The sequence below is a fragment of the Mesocricetus auratus genome, unplaced genomic scaffold, assembly GCF_017639785.1.
Source record: "Mesocricetus auratus isolate SY011 unplaced genomic scaffold, BCM_Maur_2.0 Super-Scaffold_100013, whole genome shotgun sequence".
Lineage (NCBI taxonomy): Eukaryota > Metazoa > Chordata > Mammalia > Rodentia > Cricetidae > Mesocricetus > Mesocricetus auratus.
This window is the reverse complement of record NW_024429196.1, coordinates 1,103,128-1,122,361: the sequence shown is the minus strand read 5'-3', so window position 1 is coordinate 1,122,361 and position 19,234 is coordinate 1,103,128. Positions and strand designations below refer to the sequence as shown.

Sequence of the window (19,234 nt, the reverse complement as noted above, 5' to 3'; positions counted from 1 at the left end):
AGAAGGCACCACTCCTTGAAGAAAGCCCTAAGTACACACCATGAGACCCCAGAAGAAGCAGCTCATCGCGGAACTGAAAGGACTTTAAAAAGTAGCTCTTCTGGTGAATTTCAATAAGTACAATGAAAGGTTAAAAATCAATGATAAAAATCAAACATGGAAAATTTGATTGGAAAAAAGAATAGAATCAGAAACTGCTATGATTGATTAAACAAAAAATTAAATCACAGATGGAAAACCCAAAGTTATCTCTAAAAACTTATGATCAAACTATTGATTCAAGGAACTCAATATCTAACTAGCTAATTTTCAAAAAAGAAAAAAGAATCATGAAAAAGACATGAAATTAGGAGGAGGCAATGTTGGAGGGGGTAGAGAAAGTTAGAGGGGTGAAATAGAGAGTAGATATGTTCATATTCCATTGAATATGTGTTTGAAGTTCTCAGAAATACAGTAATGAAAATAATAGTAATAGTGAGGTTTAAAGAAATATTAGAAAAATATTTCTCAAACTGAAAGAGAATATCTGTTTTCTTATTTAAAAGACATATTAACTATCCTGTAGTAAAAGTTTTTAAAGAAAAGCAGAAAATATGAATTTTTAAAATATTGAGCATATCAAAATGAGATTCTAAAACATTTATGGAGAAAAACAAAACCACTATAAAAATAGGATCAGTTTTGTATCTTTTTTTAATGTCCAGAAGTAAGAAAATAGTCTTAAGAACCCAAAATTATCAAGTATGGGAATGAACTAAGCATTTATTATAAGATGTTTAAGCTGGGTGTTGGTGGAACACGCCTTTAATCCCAGCACTTGGAAGTCAGAGGCAGGCAGATCTCTGTAAGTTCAAAGTCAGCCTGGTCTACAGAGCGAGTTCCAGGACACATTCCAAAGCAATACAGATAAACCCTGTGTCAAAAAAAACAAAAACAAAAAAAGATGTTTATACATTTTATCAAATATTCATATATTTGTATATATTATAACAATAGCATCCTCCATGGGGAAGACTCTATTCACATTCAAGTAGGGAAGAATGGAAAACATGAAAGAAAAGAGACTTCGGATGTGGTAATAGCTGACTGGAACTGCCTGAGATCAGTTTTTAAATTCTTAGCTCTTCAGTAGGCCTATATGTTAACCTTTTCAAAATTGAATTAGAAGCGCTTCAAGAATTCCAGCATCAGAAAACAATGGAGTAAAAAAAGAAAGGTTGTACTTTGTAAAAAACCTATATGATCATAGCAATAAGTATGGTACCATCATCTTTCTAAAAGAGAACTGGAAAGTGATCCTACATTCCAGGGAAAATAAAAGTATGCCCAAGAAACATACAATCTCAGTATGAGCAAAGTGAACAATTGCCAAATGATAAAGATAGGGATATACTACTTTCTTTAAGGTTAGATAAACCTCAAAACACCAGAATTTAAGAGCGGTAACAATATTAATAGCATACCACTTGACCTGTTTGTTGGTGAACAACAGCCACATGTACAGAATAATGTAAACAACCTTAGTTGTGGGATTTTGAAATCAAAAGCAAAGAACTTAGTTTTAGTTATAAAGCAGATATGGAAGCTGACAGAATTTTGGAGGTAGAATTTGAATAGGGTCCCAGACAACACTCAGGCAATTAATCTCATCTTTAAAAGCAACAAGTCAAAAGATGCCCGGAATGTTGATGAATTAAACTTTCAAGGTACAATTGGTAGTTACAATGGGGTCTCCAAAAACTAAAATCAGTTATTTAACAGTCAAAATGTAACAAAAGAGAGAGAAGTTGGGAGTTTGAGTAAACAGAGTTCTTGGCTATCAGAAGTCACAATTGCAGATGATAAAAATATTGAAAACATGATTGTATGTGAGACTATCTTCTTTTGTGTGTGGGAGGGATGATCCTGTGGTATGCATGTGCATGTTCCTATTATGGATGTATCCCAGGAGCCAGAAGCTGACATAGGACCCGCCAGATCCCTCTCCACATTACTTTTTGAGACTGATCTAGGATCTCTCACTGAACCTAGAAGTCTGGGTTGGACTGATTGGACTGGACTGGCTGATCAGCAAACCCCAGGCATTCTCGGTCTCCATCCTCAGGGCTGGGATTCCAGGCACATGCCAACTTGCCTGGCATCTTGTGGGGATCCAAACACAGAACTTGATGCTTTCAAGCAGGCGCTTTCCCAACTGAGCCATCTCCCCATTCTCAGCATCTGTTCTTTACAGACTTGCTTGCTCAGCTCTTTTTCCTAATTTCGTTTTTCATACTTCACAGTATAAATTCTTCTCTAAGGAAATATAGGCATAAACAGAACAGCAGCATTTCTGTATGTTTAAAGTTGCCCTTTCAGCATGACCCATTCACTAGCCTTATTCTCCATTTCCCATCCATTTTGGACACACGCCAGCACACACACACCAGCACCTTCAGACAAACACAGATATAGAGGAGAATAGTTAGCGTGTGCAACTGGCCACAGGACATTTTCTCAGCTACGTAATTTTGTTTTTGCTGTTGTCAGCTTTACCGTTCTCAATCATGAGTAAAAGCATTCCAAATATTTCAATATCTTCTTTCTCATAACAGATTCCTTTCCATTTTAATGACTCCTAAGAGAAACAGTGGGATTTTTAGTAAAAATTCATTTCAATACTTTAATCATTCTACCAAGTAGACACAAACACAAAAAAATCACAAAATGCATTTTTTAGTCACACATCCTCTTTTCTCTTAATACTTTTGTCTCTTGACTAATATAGCCACATTTAGTTTTTGTCTCACCTTCCTAAGGGGGGTTAGTGAAAATCTAATCCCACTGATGGAAAGCAATGCAAACCCCTGGCTGACAGGGGCATGTATCATGTAAATAATACGGTGAATGCATTTCTTCTGCAATCACCTTCATGGTTTTAATTGATAATTTGCACGTGTGTTTTGTGATCTTGCCTTAACTGCTTTCCAGGCCATTTACGCTTATCTTGAAGGTTCCCTCTGTGTGCCCTTAGCTAAGTCAGATTTATACTTCTGGTGTGTTGACTGTTTATTCTTAAGCAGTGTCATTTTGAATTCAAAAGCACTTTGGTCACATTTTTTATGGAGTGTTTTTATTCAGGAATACAAAAAAGAAGGGAAAAAAACGTAAGTTAAAGATTGACACAGACTTTGTTTTACTTCTTCTGGTGAATTAATTCAATGTTCTAACAGTTGTCTAGCAGAAGTAGTCATTTATTTTCTAGTCTCATCTCAATTGCCTCCTGCTTCTTAGAGTGAGTAGTGAGCAGAACTTCCTGAGAGCTTCATGTGCCTCCCATGCCCATTAAGAGAAGGTGTCTCCAAAGAACTGTAGGCAGCTGAGCTGCGGTGCTCAGAGTGGGAGAAATCTTCCCCAGGGAAGCACACGCCAATTGGTTATCCAACAGCAAATACATACATGAACATATACATACCTAAATACATACATGAAACATCAGCCTATGAAAAATAGGCTACGAACATGAAAGAGAACAAGGAGGGATATGTGGAATGATTTAGAGGAAAGGGAAGAGAAAAATGACATAATCTCAAAAATAAAATTAAAAAATAAAGAGGTATCTCACTGTCCTGACTTGCCAGGTCCAAACTTTGATTTTTAAATAGGTTGAAATATGATGCCATAATTATGCTTCTCTAGTAAATTACTTAAAAGAAAATTCAGCCTGAAATCTCTATAGATTGTGAGCCTGCTTTTTGTTTTTCTCCCTCATGTTTTTAACTTGGTAGTTATTTTTAAAACCACTAGGCATTTCTCCACACTGGTATAACTGGAAACATACTGCATTGTGAAGGATCTTCCGGTAGGAGGATTATTCTTTGTTGTTTTTAAAACAAACTAGAACATTGTATAAAATGCAGATCATGATTTGATGCAAATATGTGGAATACAAACTTTACAAAGCTTGACATAAAAATGGTTATTTTGGTGTTTGTTTGTTTGTTTTGTCTCTACTTCCAGCTTAAAAGACACTCACCCATGGTCATCTCCTCCTGGATCGCAGCAACAGACCACTAAGCAGCTTCCACCTGGCAGTGTGGCTGCAAATGGCCCTTCCACCTCAGACAGTGCTGCTGTGTCAACTCAGTATAACACAAAAACAATTCTACTGAGCCACTAACTGAAAACTCAGTTTCCCAAGCGTCTCCACAGCCAAACAGAGAAGTCTCCACAGCCAAACAGAGAAGGTTCCGCACAGTGTGTTCCCAACTGCCTCAACCTCATTGGTCTCTTTCATTCACAACCAGATCTCTCACGTTCTGTTTATGTCGTCCACGGTCACACTCGGCGCAGTGCAGTACTGCTTTCATGCTTGTCACTGTACTGAAATGGCACCAAATGGCCTGCATGCCGTGCAGTTCAATGAATAATGCCCTTCCCACGGAGCTTCTGATTTTGCTGCGTCAGCTTCTGCCTGAATTTTCTCCGGCACCCTTTGCATGTTTCCTGCTGTCTTCTGAAGATTCACCCAGCCCTAGTCAGGAGCACTTCAGGTCAGTTCTTCTGCATATGGTATCCGCCTATCTCTTCCTAGCAGACTCCTTCATGTCTGTGACACAGACCACATATATGCAAGTACCTTATAAATCAGTACTGACACATGAGCCCTGGTCTTTGGCCAACTAATCTTGGTGTAGCTCCTAGGGATAAGATTCATCCCATTGGGGAGGGGGCTGGTGAGGAGGGTGGAGGAGGAGGGGTGGGAAGAGGGAGCTGGGATTGACATGTGAAACAAGCTTGTTTCTAACTTAAAAAGGAAGAAAGAAAAAAAAGATTCATCCCATTAATACAAATGTCTTTAAATTTAGATTTTCAAACGTATACCCTACTGGCTTCCTACATAAGCTGAAATCTAGTCACACTCAACCTCTCTCCATTCTTTGAATATTTGTGTCACAAAATGTTGACTTAAATCTTGTTACTTATTTCTCTATTATTTCCCCACTGCACTGGGGATAGAGTTCAGAGTTCTGTACATACCTCCAGGAGCTTGACCACTGAGCTTAAAAACCCCACTCTATTTTGAATACCCAGTTCCTATTTTCCTTGACTGAAACCTCTGAGAAAAAGTCTGAGCTTGTGTTGCTGCCACAGCATGTGCTGAGCCTCACAAAGCTGACAGGGAGCAAAGCCTCCACACACTGCTCTGGAGAAAGAGGAGGAGAATATAAAACTGACATTATGTCTCCACCTGCCTCAGGTGGAGTCCTGGATTGAAATGTCACCAGTGGCACTATAAGCCCAATTAGTATTAAGAAGATAATTGATTTTAAAAAAGTAAACAGCTGTTGGGTTGCAATTCAGATTTGTCATTCAATTAGAGCAGTTTAAAGAACTGAAGAGATGGCTTGGCAGTTAAGAGCACTTTCTGCCCTTCCAGACGACTCAGGTTCAATTCCCAGCACCCACTAGAAGACTCGTAACAACCATCTGTAACTCTCTTTCCAGAGTATCCAGTACCTTCCTGTGTCCTATGCAGATACCAGGCACATACATGGTTCACAGGTATACATGCAGGCAAAACTCTCATTGAAATAAAATAAAGTAAGTAAAACTAAAAAAAAAACTAACGTGTTTTATTTCAAAATTGCTTTGAGGGTTTTGTTATATATACATACACAAGAAATCTTAAAACGCATGTGTATTTGGAGAAACTCAACTGTAAACACCCAAGTGGAAACATTATGCATGCACAGAGCTCTTGCCTAGATAACTTTGAAACAGATTTTGTGGATTATTTTTAAACAGTTTTATAGAAAATTCTTAATGTGGATTTTTTTCACTTTCCAAATGCAATGAAATGTGTGTCTTGTTTGAAAGTTTTTGGTTCTCCATGGAACATTTTATTATTTCCATTTTACCTATATTCTCCCTTGTCCCCTGCCTTTTGTGTTAAAACCATTACGCCAGCCTTCACTTTTAAGTAACTTTAGCGCTGAGTTTGGGCGGCATAACGTGAGCATTGGAAGCACATTGTATTTCACACATTAGGACTTTGCTACATTAAAGAAGATAACCTACTGCAAACAATCTCTGTGTAGTTTAAAACAACGCTCCAGGATCACAGCTAATAAAGAGTCAGAAATTTATTGCCAAGTTCAGTGTTACTGAAACTTCAGGGGTATCACTGAACTCAGATCCAGTCAGCACAAAGCACAAGATGTTCCTGTGCCTTTGTAACACTCAACTTCTTGAGTCTTCTAGAATCCTATATATTAATGAATTCTAATTGTCGATAAGGATTAAAGTCTATGTAGACTTAAGGGTCATTAGTAAACATTTGTACTTCTACCATCTCAGAAAGTCTATCAAATACTTAAATAGAGGGATCGCCCTGCAAGTGCTCTTGGCTTTCCCTGTGCCCATCTGCCTTTGTCTTACATGAGATATGCAGTGATTCCAACCAAAGGGAATAAGAACTCAAGGACTCAGACTTGAACAGCATAGACACAAATTCTCTCTTCAGCATGACTTGGCATATAAGTTACTCAGAAGTATCCCCTGCTTTTATGCTCAGCCGTTTGTCTACATTTAACCATTTCTGGATTTAGTATGGAAATTCTGAAATGTTTTCTGCTTTGTCAATTGTTTTTGCTTGCTTTAAAAATGAAAGAATTAACCAAGCATGGTGGTTCAAACCTTTAATTCCAGTACTTGGGAGGCAGAGGGAGGTGGATCTCTGAGTTCAGGGCTACCCCTGTCTACAAAGTGAGTTCCAGTACAGCCAGGGCAACACAGAGGAACCCTGTCTTGAAAAAAATAGACAAGTATTGTATCGTATCACCGTATTAAATGCCATTTGTTGAATTTCATTTCAATTGTGTCAAATTATTCTACCTTTCCTTCTTTGTGCTATAGATTTCTTACAGACAGAAAATCTGCTATATTCATTCTATATCTTTTCCCAATCTGGGGGGTGCCTTTTTGTCTTTCTAACTGTGTCCTTTGCCTTACAGAAGTTTTTCAGCTTCAGGAGGTCCCATTTATTAATTGTCGATCTCGGTGTTTGTGCCACTGGTGTTATGTTCAGGAAGCAGTCTCCTGTACCAATTGGTTCAAGGGTACCTCCCACTTTCTCTTCTAACAGGTTCAGTGTGGCTGAATTTATGTTGAGGTCTTTGATCCATTTAGACTTAAGTTTTGTGCATGGTGATAGACATGGATCTATCTGCAGTCTTCTACATGCCAATATCCAGTTATGCTAGCACCATTTGTTGAAGATGCTATTATTCTCCATTGTACAATTTTAGCTTCTTTGTAGAAAATCATAGATTTGTGCATTAATTTCAGGGCTTTCAGTTAGATTACATTGGTCTGCCTGTCTATTTTTGTGCCAATACCAAGCTGTTTTCAGGACTATAGCTCTATAATAGAGATTGAAGTCAGGGATGGTTATGCTTCCAGACGTCATTCCATATCTCGCACATATTTTGTCATATAGGGGGGGGGCATATCTTCAATCATGGGTGTAGCTTGGTGGGAAAGCACTCGCCTATCATTCACATGGCCTGGATATGATTCCTCAGACCAACAAAAGATTTAAAACACGCACACAACCAAGTTTTCATCGCTAGCATGACATGGAAAACAACAAGACAAAAACACCCAAACTTGGAGATCACGTAGTTCAGTCATACAGTGCTACTTATTCAATTGTTTTCATTTATTATTTGGGAGGAACTGCGAAGAAAGAGCACAATGCACTGATCCATAAGGTAGGAGTTCAAAAGTCAACAGCATGACAGAAAGGTGACTTGTGCCTCCAGTGCACAGGAGAGTGAAAAGAGTATTAACTCAAATATATTTGTCAAATATTCATTGAATGACTGCAAATCTGGGTTTTGTTCATGGAACACTACATCCAAAAACACCCTATTTCTGAAGTAAATTTATGGCTTAAAGTAAACATTTGTATATTTAAGCAATTTTTTTCAACATTCTATTTTTATTGATCTTCTGGGAATTTCACATCATTCGCCCAAACCATACTCACTTCCCAGTCCTTCCTTGTCTGTCTTCCCACCCTTGTTACCTCCCTCTATCCCAACAAAAGATCTCTATACTAGATGGATCGTGGTCAAACTCTCAGTAGCCTGCCCCTTAAATGGGACTGAATCCTGCCCCTTGCCACCCCCAGCAGAAACCATCAATGGTGGAGCACTATCCTTCAGCATTCCCATCACACTTTTTAAGAGTGCTCTTCAATGGTGCCGTGTCTAAACTGTTACCTTTGGTGGGTGAGGGTTGTCACAGAAGCCTCCCGTGTCCCTCCCTCTCAACTGTGCATCTGCAGTCATCAGTATCTGTTGGCTTCAACGGACGCAAACCCAGAGAAGCCCAGCAGATCTCAGCTAGCGACTGGACCGGAAGCCGAACTCCAGGAAAAGAGAGCGAGACTTCCTGTGCGCTGTCTTTTATGCCTTCCCTCGTAACGCCCCTAGCCATGCCCAAAAGTGGGCTTGGCTAGTGACGTAGTTCCGCCTACGTACGTATACGTCTTTACGTCCAGCCGTATACGTCTTTAGTCCTGCCTAAAGTGGGTGTGGTTAGCGGTGTGGTAAACCGCCCTTTTATTACCTCATCTGTATGCGCCTCTAGTAAGTCACATGTTTAATGGCGGCATAGACTTAGTAAGTCACATGTTTAATGGCGGCATAGACTTCCTCCTACAATTCCCCTTTTAGTCTAAAAAAGGACAACTAACTTGTGTCCATGAACAAAATGTATCAAACTTCTATCTAAACCTAAACTTATCTGAAAGAAACACCCAAATATGAACACCTCCTTCCAATCCCAACTCTAAAATAATTGAAACCTAACACTAACAGGTGTAATCTTATAATATCAATAGTAGGGAGAGGGGGCGTGGAATTCTCAAAACTACTTCCTGCTGAGATGGGACGATGATAATCTCATGGGGACCTGTGAAAAGAAAATGTTAGTATAACAAAATCTCAGTAGATCAGACAGTCTCAGTATGGCAGGAGATGCTTGATTGAAGTTCCTGACTAGGGTTCTAGTGTTGATTGAAGCTCTTATCTTGAAGCTCTGGTCAGATTGTAGAAGATGTGCTGTTTCAGTTTCTTGGTCCGGAGATGTGTAGAGTGATGTAGTTTCAAGCCAGTTTCAGGATAGTGCTTGTCAGGTGGAGTCAACGATGTGGGGCAATTCAGATGCCTCCAGTCGAATCAGGTGAAGTCAAGGAAGTGGATCCTCATTCTCTTTCGGAAGCAGTTGAAGATTGCTGTCAGGAAATCCCTTGTTCTCTGGAAAACTCAAACATTACTGTTAACAAAGAAATATTTTAACTTTCATATGTATGCATACAGAAGAGGTGACAATAGGGAAGATGGAAAACCTGGAGGAAATTAGACTGTTCAGAAAAAGAAATCCACAGATAACAGTCCCTCATTTTATTTCTTCTGTCTTATATCAATGGCTCTTTGATATAATACAGAAATTCTGAATTGTATTTAAATAATATGCTTGGGTTTAGAGTAGGAGAGCCAATCCAACTCCAAAGCCAGCTTCAGTTAAATGAATGGGAACTGAGGTATGTGAAGAAATAAAGATAAAAGGGTACTATGAAAAAACAATATAGAGAGATTTAGACTTTGATACCACACAGTGAGATACTGTTTGTTTGATGGTCCTCAGGGTAGCTATTCATTCTTCTACAGGAATCCATAAGTCCAGTATTCTTTGCTGAGTTTACCTGTGAATACAAAAAACAAAACACTTCTCTTTCCTTTTAGGAGGTCCCTTTACCCATGGTGGACTATGAATTTGTAGATGGGCTGTTATCTTCCTCCTCCTGAGATGTTTTCTGTTCTGATCGAATTTTAATTAATTTTGATGGAACCCAAATCTTTTCTTCTCCTGTGGAAACAAAAGCATAACCCCTTCCCCAACGTAACACATATCCTGGTTTCCAGACTGAGGTCATAACATCCTTAAAATACACCGGTTGGTTCAGTTCAGAAGTCTTCTCTGTAGTCCAGTGTCTTTCTGCTGCAGTTTGTCCTTTTTCATCAGCATTAAGAAAATTCAACGTTAGTAAAGCATTGTGTAACCTGTGTCTAGGTGTCTTTGTTTTCCCTGGCTGTTTATGAAGCATCTCTTTTAAGGTTCGGTTAGACCTTTCAATTATTGCTTGTCCTGTGGGATTGTAAGGTATACCAGTTACATGTTTTATATTATAATATTTGAAGAATTGTTCCAATTTACTGGAGACATATGCTGGACCATTGTCAGTTTTTATTGTTTTAGGTATACCCATAACAGCCATTACCTCTAAGAGGTGTGTAATAACAGAGTCAGCTTTTTCAGAGCTGAGGGCAGTAGCCCATTGGAAGCCTGAGTACGTGTCTATAGTATGGTGTACATATTTCAAACTGCCAAATTCTGGGAAGTGAAATACATCCATTTGCAAAAGTTCATTTCTGTGAACACCTTTAGGATTACAACCTGCTGGTAATGGAGTTTGAGTGTACAATGAGCAACTGGGACAATTTCTTACTATTTCTTTGGCTTGTTGCCAGGTGATAGAAAAATCCTTCTTTAAACCTTTGCTGTTAACATGGTGTTTCTTATGAAATTCTGAAGCTTCCAACACATTACCTACTAATAAACGATCAATTTCATCATTGCCTTGTGCCAGAGGACCTGGCAGACCTGTATGGGATCTGATGTGTGTTATATATATAGGATGAGTCCTGTTTCTGATGATTTCCTGCAATTGTAAAAACAATGAGGTTAATTCTGTATTATCAGGAACAAATTCTGCAGTCTCAATGTGCAGGACAACTCTTTCTGCATACTGAGAATCCGTGACTATATTGAGAGGCTCTGTAAAGTCTTTAAGTACCATGAGAATGGCATATAACTCTGCCTTTTGTACGGAGTTGTAAGGGCTTTGAACTACTTTACTTATTTTTCCTGATTTATACCCTGCTTTACCTGATTTGTTTGCATCCGTGTAGAAGGTAAGAACTCCAGAAATAGGTGTTTGCCTCACGATACGTGGAAGAATCCAAATTGTTTTCTTTATGAATTTGATTCTCTCTGTTTTGGGATAGTTATTACTAATACTTCCCAAAAAGTCACTGCAAGCTATTTGCCAATACTCATTATCCTTCCATAAGGAGGAAATTTCCTCATTCGTTAAAGGTACAATAATTTCAGCTGGGTCTTTCCCAGTCAGTTGACGAAGCCTTAATTTACCTTTTAATATCAAATCTGAGACCTTTTCTATATAGGTTTTCAATTTTTTATTCTGTTTATGTGGCAGAAATACCCATTCTAGAATGATGTCGTCCCTCTGCATTAATATTCCTGAGGGGTATTCTCTAGATGGTAAAATAACCAGAATACAGTCCAGATTTGGATCCACACGGTCCACATGTGCTTCTAATATTCTCTTTTCTACCCATTCTAATTCTTTTTCAGCCTCAGCTGATAGTACTCGTGGGCTGTTTAGGTCTTTATCTCCTTTTAAAGCCATTTTCAGGTGTTTTAAATCATGCCCTTCTACACCAATAATCGTCTGTAATTGAGAGATTTCTCCTAATAGTTTTTGAAGATCATTAAGAGTCCGGTAACGATCTCTTCTGATCTGTACTTTCTGTGGTCTAATTTTCTGAGCATCTATTTTATAACCTAAATAGTTAATAGAATCTCCTCTTTGTATTTTTTCTGGGGCAATTTGTAATCCCCAGTGAGGCAAAATTTCCTTTACTGCCTCAAACATCTTTTCCAAAGTATCCTTATTTGAATCAGACAATAATATGTCATCCATATAATGATATATTAACGAATGTGGAAATTTTTTACGAATTATTTCTAGAGGTTTATTCACAAAATATTGACACAAAGTTGGACTGTTTAACATACCTTGAGGTAGTACCTTCCACTGGAATCTCTGTACCGGACGGGAATTATTATAGGTAGGTACTGTGAAGGCGAACTTTTCTCTGTCGTTTTCTTGTAGCGGTATGGTGAAGAAACAATCTTTTAAGTCTATAACTATAATTGGCCAATCCTTAGGAATTAGAGAAGGTAACGGCATCCCAGGTTGTAGAGACCCCATAGGCTGAATTACCTTGTTGATGGCTCTAAGATCCGTAACCATTCTCCACTTACCAGACTTCTTCTTGACAACAAAAACAGGCGAATTCCATGCACTAGTTGATTCCTCAATATGTCCAGCATCTAGCTGTTCCTGAACTAACTTCTCCAAAGCCTCTAACTTCTCAGATGTCATAGGCCATTGACCCACCCAGACGGGTTCATCTGTCAGCCATTTTAATGGTAGAGCTTTCGGTTGCTCTGTAAGTTTGGCACTAGCATGTTGCTTCTGTACAGCCTGTACATTTGGCATCTGTTTTCTGTACTGTCTTACTATATTCTTACTACCACTAAGAGCTTGTCTATAATTGCTAGCTGATACAGGAGGAATTTTAATCTGCGTATTCCATTGCTGGAGTAGATCACGACCCCAGAGGTTTATAGCAATACCTGCCACATATGGCTTTAACCTTCCTCTCTGTCCTTCTGGCCCAATAAAGTCAATCCATCTTACACTCTGTTTAACTTCAGATAGGGTTCCAATCCCTAAGAATTGAACATTAACCTCTTTTAAAGCCCAGTTTTGTGGCCAGGACTGCTGATTAAGGATAGTGACATCACTTCCGGTGTCCAGTAATCCGTAAATCACCCTATTATTTACCTTAACCGGAAGTTTGGGTCTATGATATGTATAGAAGTTTGCCAAAATATATGTTTTGTATCTCCTCCTGATGTAATTGATTCATCCTCTGGAGCTAATGTATTATCCAGTGCCGTATTATTTACAATGGGCAGTGGATCTTCTAATTGTCCTGGGAGAGGCGTTACGGGGGAAGGCATAAAAGACAGCGCACAGGAAGTCTCGCTCTCTTTTCCTGGAGTTTGGCTTCCGGTACAGTCGCTAGCTGAGATCTGCTGGGCTTCTCTGGGTTTGCGTCCGTTGAAGCCAACAATTTGGTGTCAGGAGTGGGATCATGAATTTCCATGCAAAATAACAAAAGCTTTAAAGGAATTTTAAAAACAGAAGAACAGAGAGAAGCACAGATTTTGGTAGCAGCATTTTTCTCAGGTGTGCTCTGTTTTGCTAGCGACAAGCCGAGATTCACGTGGCTCGCTTACCTGAGTCTTCCTGACTCGGCATAAAAAGAAAAAACAAAAAAAAACAAAAAACAAAAAAAAAAAACCAGCAAGGTTCTTTTAAGAGACTCTGCTAATGATTGAAAGGTGTGTGCGTACAGCTGGAAGTGGCAGCTTTTGCTGGAGGTCAGCATGGACTGAGGCGGTAAGCTGGAGTCACGCTTACGCCCGCCATCTTGAAACGGCAGTTTAAAACGGCCGCGGTTTTACAGATAAGACACGTGGTCAGAAAAACATAAAGATTTACATTAAAGTCAGACTTAAATGAAGAAAAACCTCTAAAGGTTTACAGTGTGTTTAAAAATATACGTGAAATTGAGAGAGAAAATGAAATGGCAAAGTGGTAAATAAATACAAAAGCCGGCGTTGTGGTGGCGCACGCCGGTAGGATTGCTCCAGAGGCAGAGGCAGGCAGGTTTCCAAAGAAACCCTGTCTCAGAGAAAAATAAATAAAAGTAAAATAAATAAAGTAATAATAAATAAATAAATAAGCCACGTAAAGATGGAAAATACACAGAGAGTCTGGATACTGTACGCTATTATGTTTTTCAGTTTTTTGCTTGCTCAGGAAGGAACTGCTACTAAAGTACACTTGCTTATAAATGCTGCTAAATTAATACAACGTATATCTTTTGAAAATACCTTGACTTCAAAATTTAAGCATAAGGATATGTTACTCGGAAAAGGAGTTTTTATTTATGTTTCTACAGAAAATGAAAAGCTGAGAATTCCTTCCAGGCTTCTGTGGTTTCACGAACCAAGACCCCCGGAAGCAGTGGACCAGGTGTTTCAATGACTGAGACAGCTAAGATGATACAGCTCTACAGACCATAAAAATAAGGACTTATACAGGCTTCTGGGTTTTGTCATGATCCCCATGGTATAAACAGCGCCCCCTTCCAGCAGGAAGCAGTTTGGAATGAGTGACGTCCCAATTCCCATCTTGTTTATAAATCTTTGTTTTCATTTAAATGGGATTGTTTATAATTGGCTAATGATCACAGCCAATCTTTTTAATGGTAAAAAAGGGGAAATATGGTATGGGTATTGTTTTTCATTTATTGATACAAATTCAAGGCCAATTTTGTGATGTTTATATTTCTCCTCTTGATTAAGTATTGTGCTTATACTGATCTTTTAAAATGTAATGCATAATTGAATACAGACTATAGATAGTTACTTATAACAGAATTTATAGTTAGGTAAGTTAGGTTTTCTAGATATACAGAAATATATTTGAGACAGATAGACAGTCTTCAAACCTCTCAAAGACCTTCAGAACATGGCATTTAAAATGGTCTAGGGTTTTTTTTGACAATGAGAAATGTCTGCTCCTGGCAGCACCAATTATGTCTGAGAGGAAGATGGGCATCGAAGAAACTTGTTATGGAGTTTGCTTTCAACATGGCAAGATTAGCCATTTGGGCAAGAAACTGCTCTTGCCTAGACTGTTTGACTGCTGTTATATAAACTGGACATGCAGGACCCACAGGAAAGTGACTACTGAACTCAGTCTTACAGGGTTCCTGCTTGATGAAGAGTCTACGAGACTTTCTGCAGGACAAAGAAAAATGACTGACAGACTGCCAACGCAGATGGACAGTTTGAAATTTCCTGCTTTGCTGAGAAGTGTTCCAGACACATTGTGGCCTATGGGCTGAAGATGGATGCCCCAACGTTACAGAGGAACTTCGGGTGACTGTCCAGGCAGTAAGATGTCTCTGTCAATCCTAGTGTTTATATATTATCCTTCTGTGGTCTTTGATGGAGTTGAAGACAGATACTTATAATTATAGTTTTCCTTAGTTATGATAAAAGATAAGCTACATATAGGACTTTGGACTCACAAGGATGGGATGGATATTTTCTTTAAATCTTGCTAAAATATTGTAACTATGTTCTTATTTGATAACTGTTCTGTTATATACAATTGACTATGTTAAAATTAAGACCTTTCTTTTGTTTAAACAGAAAAGAGGAGATGTTGGGGAAGTCCTGTTATTTGTCAATAAAGTACTGTTGAGCCTATAGAAAACCTAGATAGGAGGGACTAGGAGTCGAGGAGGATTCTGGGAAAGAGAAAGGCAAGAGAGTTCGAGATGTAACCGCCATTGGGGTAGGAAGCCTGGAAACCTCTCCGGTAAGAGACATACTTAGATTAACAATTATGGGGTAATTACTTAAGTCAGAGCTAGCCAGTTAGAAACAAGCAAGGCCAACAGCTTCATAATGAATATAGCCTCCTGTGTGTTTATTTGGGACTGATGCGGCTCTAGAACCAGGCTGGAGCGGCAGAGCCCAGGCGACTGGCGGGGGATAAACCAAAGTGGCTAGCAAAAGAAAAAGCTTCACTTAACAAGTATCACAGGAAAAGTAGCTTCCTTGCTCTTCACCGTCCCCTGGAGCATAGATCAGAGCTTCTACACAGTTTCTGACTGACTGCAACCACTGACTGGACAAGGCCCGCAGAGGCAGCCTAGACCACACACATTAACATGGCCTCAAGTGACATGGTGGGCCACTCACATCAATGCATCCCCTAGCTGTTGCATACTCCATCCCAGGCACCAGCATAGCCTCACGCTGCAGCACAGAACATGGGATCCACATCCACATGGCCTTGGGTGGCAACACAAGCCAGACATCAACAGGGCCGCTGACTGTATCAGGACCACAGATCCAGTCATGGCCCTCAGCAGCAGCACAGACCGCAAGCCTCAACATGGCCTCGTATGGCTACACAGGCCACTCAGGTCAACATGGGCCCCTGAGGCAACAAAGCCAGAGGACATCATTAAGGCTCCATTCAGCAGCAATACTGCATATGTCCACATTAATCTAGGGCTCATCACAGCATGGGGCAGGGACATGGACCACAGACACCAACCTGGCCTCTGGTGGCTTCTCAAGCACAATGATCCTTTGAGGGGGTCCAATCCAGAAAGTGAGCTGTTCCTCGTCTAGGGCTTCCATTGTTGCCCAGAGTCAGGATGATCCTGTGGCCAAGTGGCATGTTCTGGTACTGAGCCTGCATCTACATAAGCTCCAGGTTGCCGCACACTGCCCCCTCTCAACACTACTGTGCATGGATATGCTACATTGTCGACCTCAGCCATCCCACACCTGTCGCCACTGTCACATCTCCAACTCCACCTCCCTCCACAACACATGTGCTGCTCCATCCTTCTGTCTTTCCCGACTCTTCATCATGTATTTGTTCATGTAGTGGTGCCCGGGGCACCGCCTGGAAAGGCAGGCACAGCCTCTTCTAGCAAAAACTTAAGGTCAGTACTTTGACTGAAATTAATGAATGGGCCAGGCAGTGGTGACAGGATGCCTTTAATCCCAGCACTTGGGAGGCAGAGGCAGGCTGTGAGTTGGAGACCAACCTGGTCTATAGAGCAAGTCGCAGGACAAACTCCAAAGCTATGGAGAAATCCTGTCCCCCCCCAAAAAAAACCATGATGATGATGATGATGATGATGATGATGATGATGATGATGACTGGAAAAATTAAAAATACCCATTTTATGATTACCCACATCTTACCTACTTTTCTGACAATGACAGTACTTCTTACTGCATAACAACCTGCTTGTTTTTCATTGGTCACATAGACCTAGAATATTCATGAGTGGATAGTTTGTACCTTCCATCTTGGGGTTGTGGCAAATTTATCTTCTAATTGTTTCTGCTATCTGATTTGGTCCCACAATTTAGGTCCCATGTTTGAAGAAGGAAAACTCTCTCACTTTTGTGACAAAGGAATACAAAGGCCACAAATGGAATTGTTAATAACTGTAGTATATCCAACAGACGTCTTTAACATTTGAGATACTAGCAGAACCAAACAATTTGTGCTTCTATGGTTTACACATATCATTATCACTTCATTCCCCTGCCTAATCTCATGAAAAGTTTTACTTTAAAATCACCTATTGATACAAATTTTACTTGAGAAAGGGTCATAAAGCTACTTTACCTTACAGTGTAGCTTTTCCCATCACAATGGCAACTGTAAAAGTAGTGTTCATTCATGACAGTGTGTGTGGCAGTGACATTAACAAAGCCAAGGTCACCAAATTGAAGATGCTGGATTAACACTCAATGGGAGTAAATAAGCAAGCAGAAGCACCTGTCTTGTTCTCTTCGTCCAGTTGTGGGTGTGTTATATTTGAAGAAGCCCCCCAGTAAGCTGTAAATGATGTGTGACAAGATCCTGCTCAGCCCAGAAACAGAGACTCTCAAGGACTTAGGCAGCTTGCCTCAGTCTTGCATGTACAGTGCTGTAGGCTGGGTCACAGGGGGCAGGAACATGACCAAATTCACATAAGGGAGACTCTAGTGTCACACTCAATACTCGAATTAGCCCATTATACTCTTCAATATCCATGTGAAGGGCTAGTCATCTTAAAGTTAAGGACATTGAAACTTGAAATAAGTAAATAACCTGCTCCCTCCCCCCCAAAAAAAATATCCAGAAATTTAGCTGCAAACTCAAAGTCAAGCTTCACCCCAGACACACTCCCACTGGAGATGGTCCTCTTCTCCTTGACAACACACAAATTCTAACCATCTTATTAATTCTGATGTGTGGGGTGGAAAGAATGGGAGGGAGGGAGAAAACATGCTCTCCATGACCACTCTGACCATTTCCTATCCAGTTGGCTTAGGAAAGTGCCCCGTCCTCAGACAAATAAGCCCTGTGGGACTTCACCTCATAGCAACTCACTGGCTTCAGGGACAGGTTATACACCCACCAACGCGTATCTGCCTCACTCTTCAGGTCATAATTAAGTCTGCTTATTTCTTCTAATTCACTATATCTGATGCCACTCCTCCATCATTTGAGAGATGGAAGGAAACTTCACTCTTGTATACTGATCGGCGTTTCCTCTCCACTGTGTTCCAGACTGCTGGGCACTGCTACTGCTGTCTGTTCACTTCACTCTCCTGCCCCCCATTTGTCCTCCTCAGCAAAGTCTGTCCTCACAGTGGGATTTAGACTCCTCCTTGACACTGCCACAGTGTTCCCATCAAAAACAAAGAAAGCAAGAAGCCACTGCATGCTAGGCAGTTCACGCGCTTTGAGTAAACCAAGACCCTGGAGTGAAATCACAAATGAATCATTGGCAAGAACCAAACTGAATTTCAGGCCAAAGCAAACCCAGAGCCCATTTGCTATTAGAACTCACCCCTTGTGGGGAGAGCTTACTTTTTAAATTGGAGTGTTTATAGGTCACCTTATTTTCCCAACAGAAATGGAAATGGGGAGAGTAAATAATAAAATAAAATAAAGGAAAAACAAAAACACAAACAAACAATAACAACAACAAAAGAAAAACAATAGCAATGAAAACAAAGTCCCTTTAAGACAGAATGTCTCCCCCTGCATTACAGAACACCAACCTGAAGTCAATGACCTCTCGTCTTAACCTAGGAGAGAAAAGCCCAACAATTTTCTCACCAGTTTATTACTCCTCCCCACCCCCCAGTGGCACAGTATCAATGGGAAAAACTGGCATATGGCTATATAGAGAAAAATGAGATAATAAATGTAGAGAGTGGGACATGGGCTGCAGGACTATGTTAGGAATAGCAACAGTAACCATTAAGAGGCAGAGAGGAAGAAAGAGCTATAGATGATAGTGCCCATGAAGGCTTGGCCTAATCCTCACTGTCCATGGAGAAGTAGTTTCAGATAAGGACTTACCTCCCCCAACTTCAGGTGTCAAACCAAGCTACAAATGTCTTCCTTAGTAATATCTAGATTATTTACAATTCATGGTACTACGTAGTTGCTGGGTCAGTATTGGATGTTTTTCTCAATGTTCTCAATGGAAGAAGTTGCCGTTTCTGTGTAATCATGCTGGGAAGGGAAAACTCCTGACAGGGACAGGGTTACATGTGGCATTTGCCTTCCCTTACCATAGTCCATTGCTTCTTCACAGTTGATAATCATCAACTGTGGGGCTAAATGCAGACAGGAGTA

At 40.0% G+C, this 19,234-nt stretch overlaps 1 long non-coding RNA gene across 1 annotated transcript in view; it reads left to right on the top strand.

Annotated features, from left to right (window-relative positions):
• Nucleotides 1-4,269: 4,269 nt before the first annotated feature.
• LOC121143461 overlaps nucleotides 4,270-19,234 on the top strand; it is a 33,080-nt gene continuing 18,115 nt past the window's right edge. The window contains exon 1 of the long non-coding RNA XR_005880644.1: nucleotides 4,270-4,532. This is a non-coding gene — a long non-coding RNA (uncharacterized LOC121143461). The remainder of the gene's footprint in view (nucleotides 4,533-19,234) is intronic.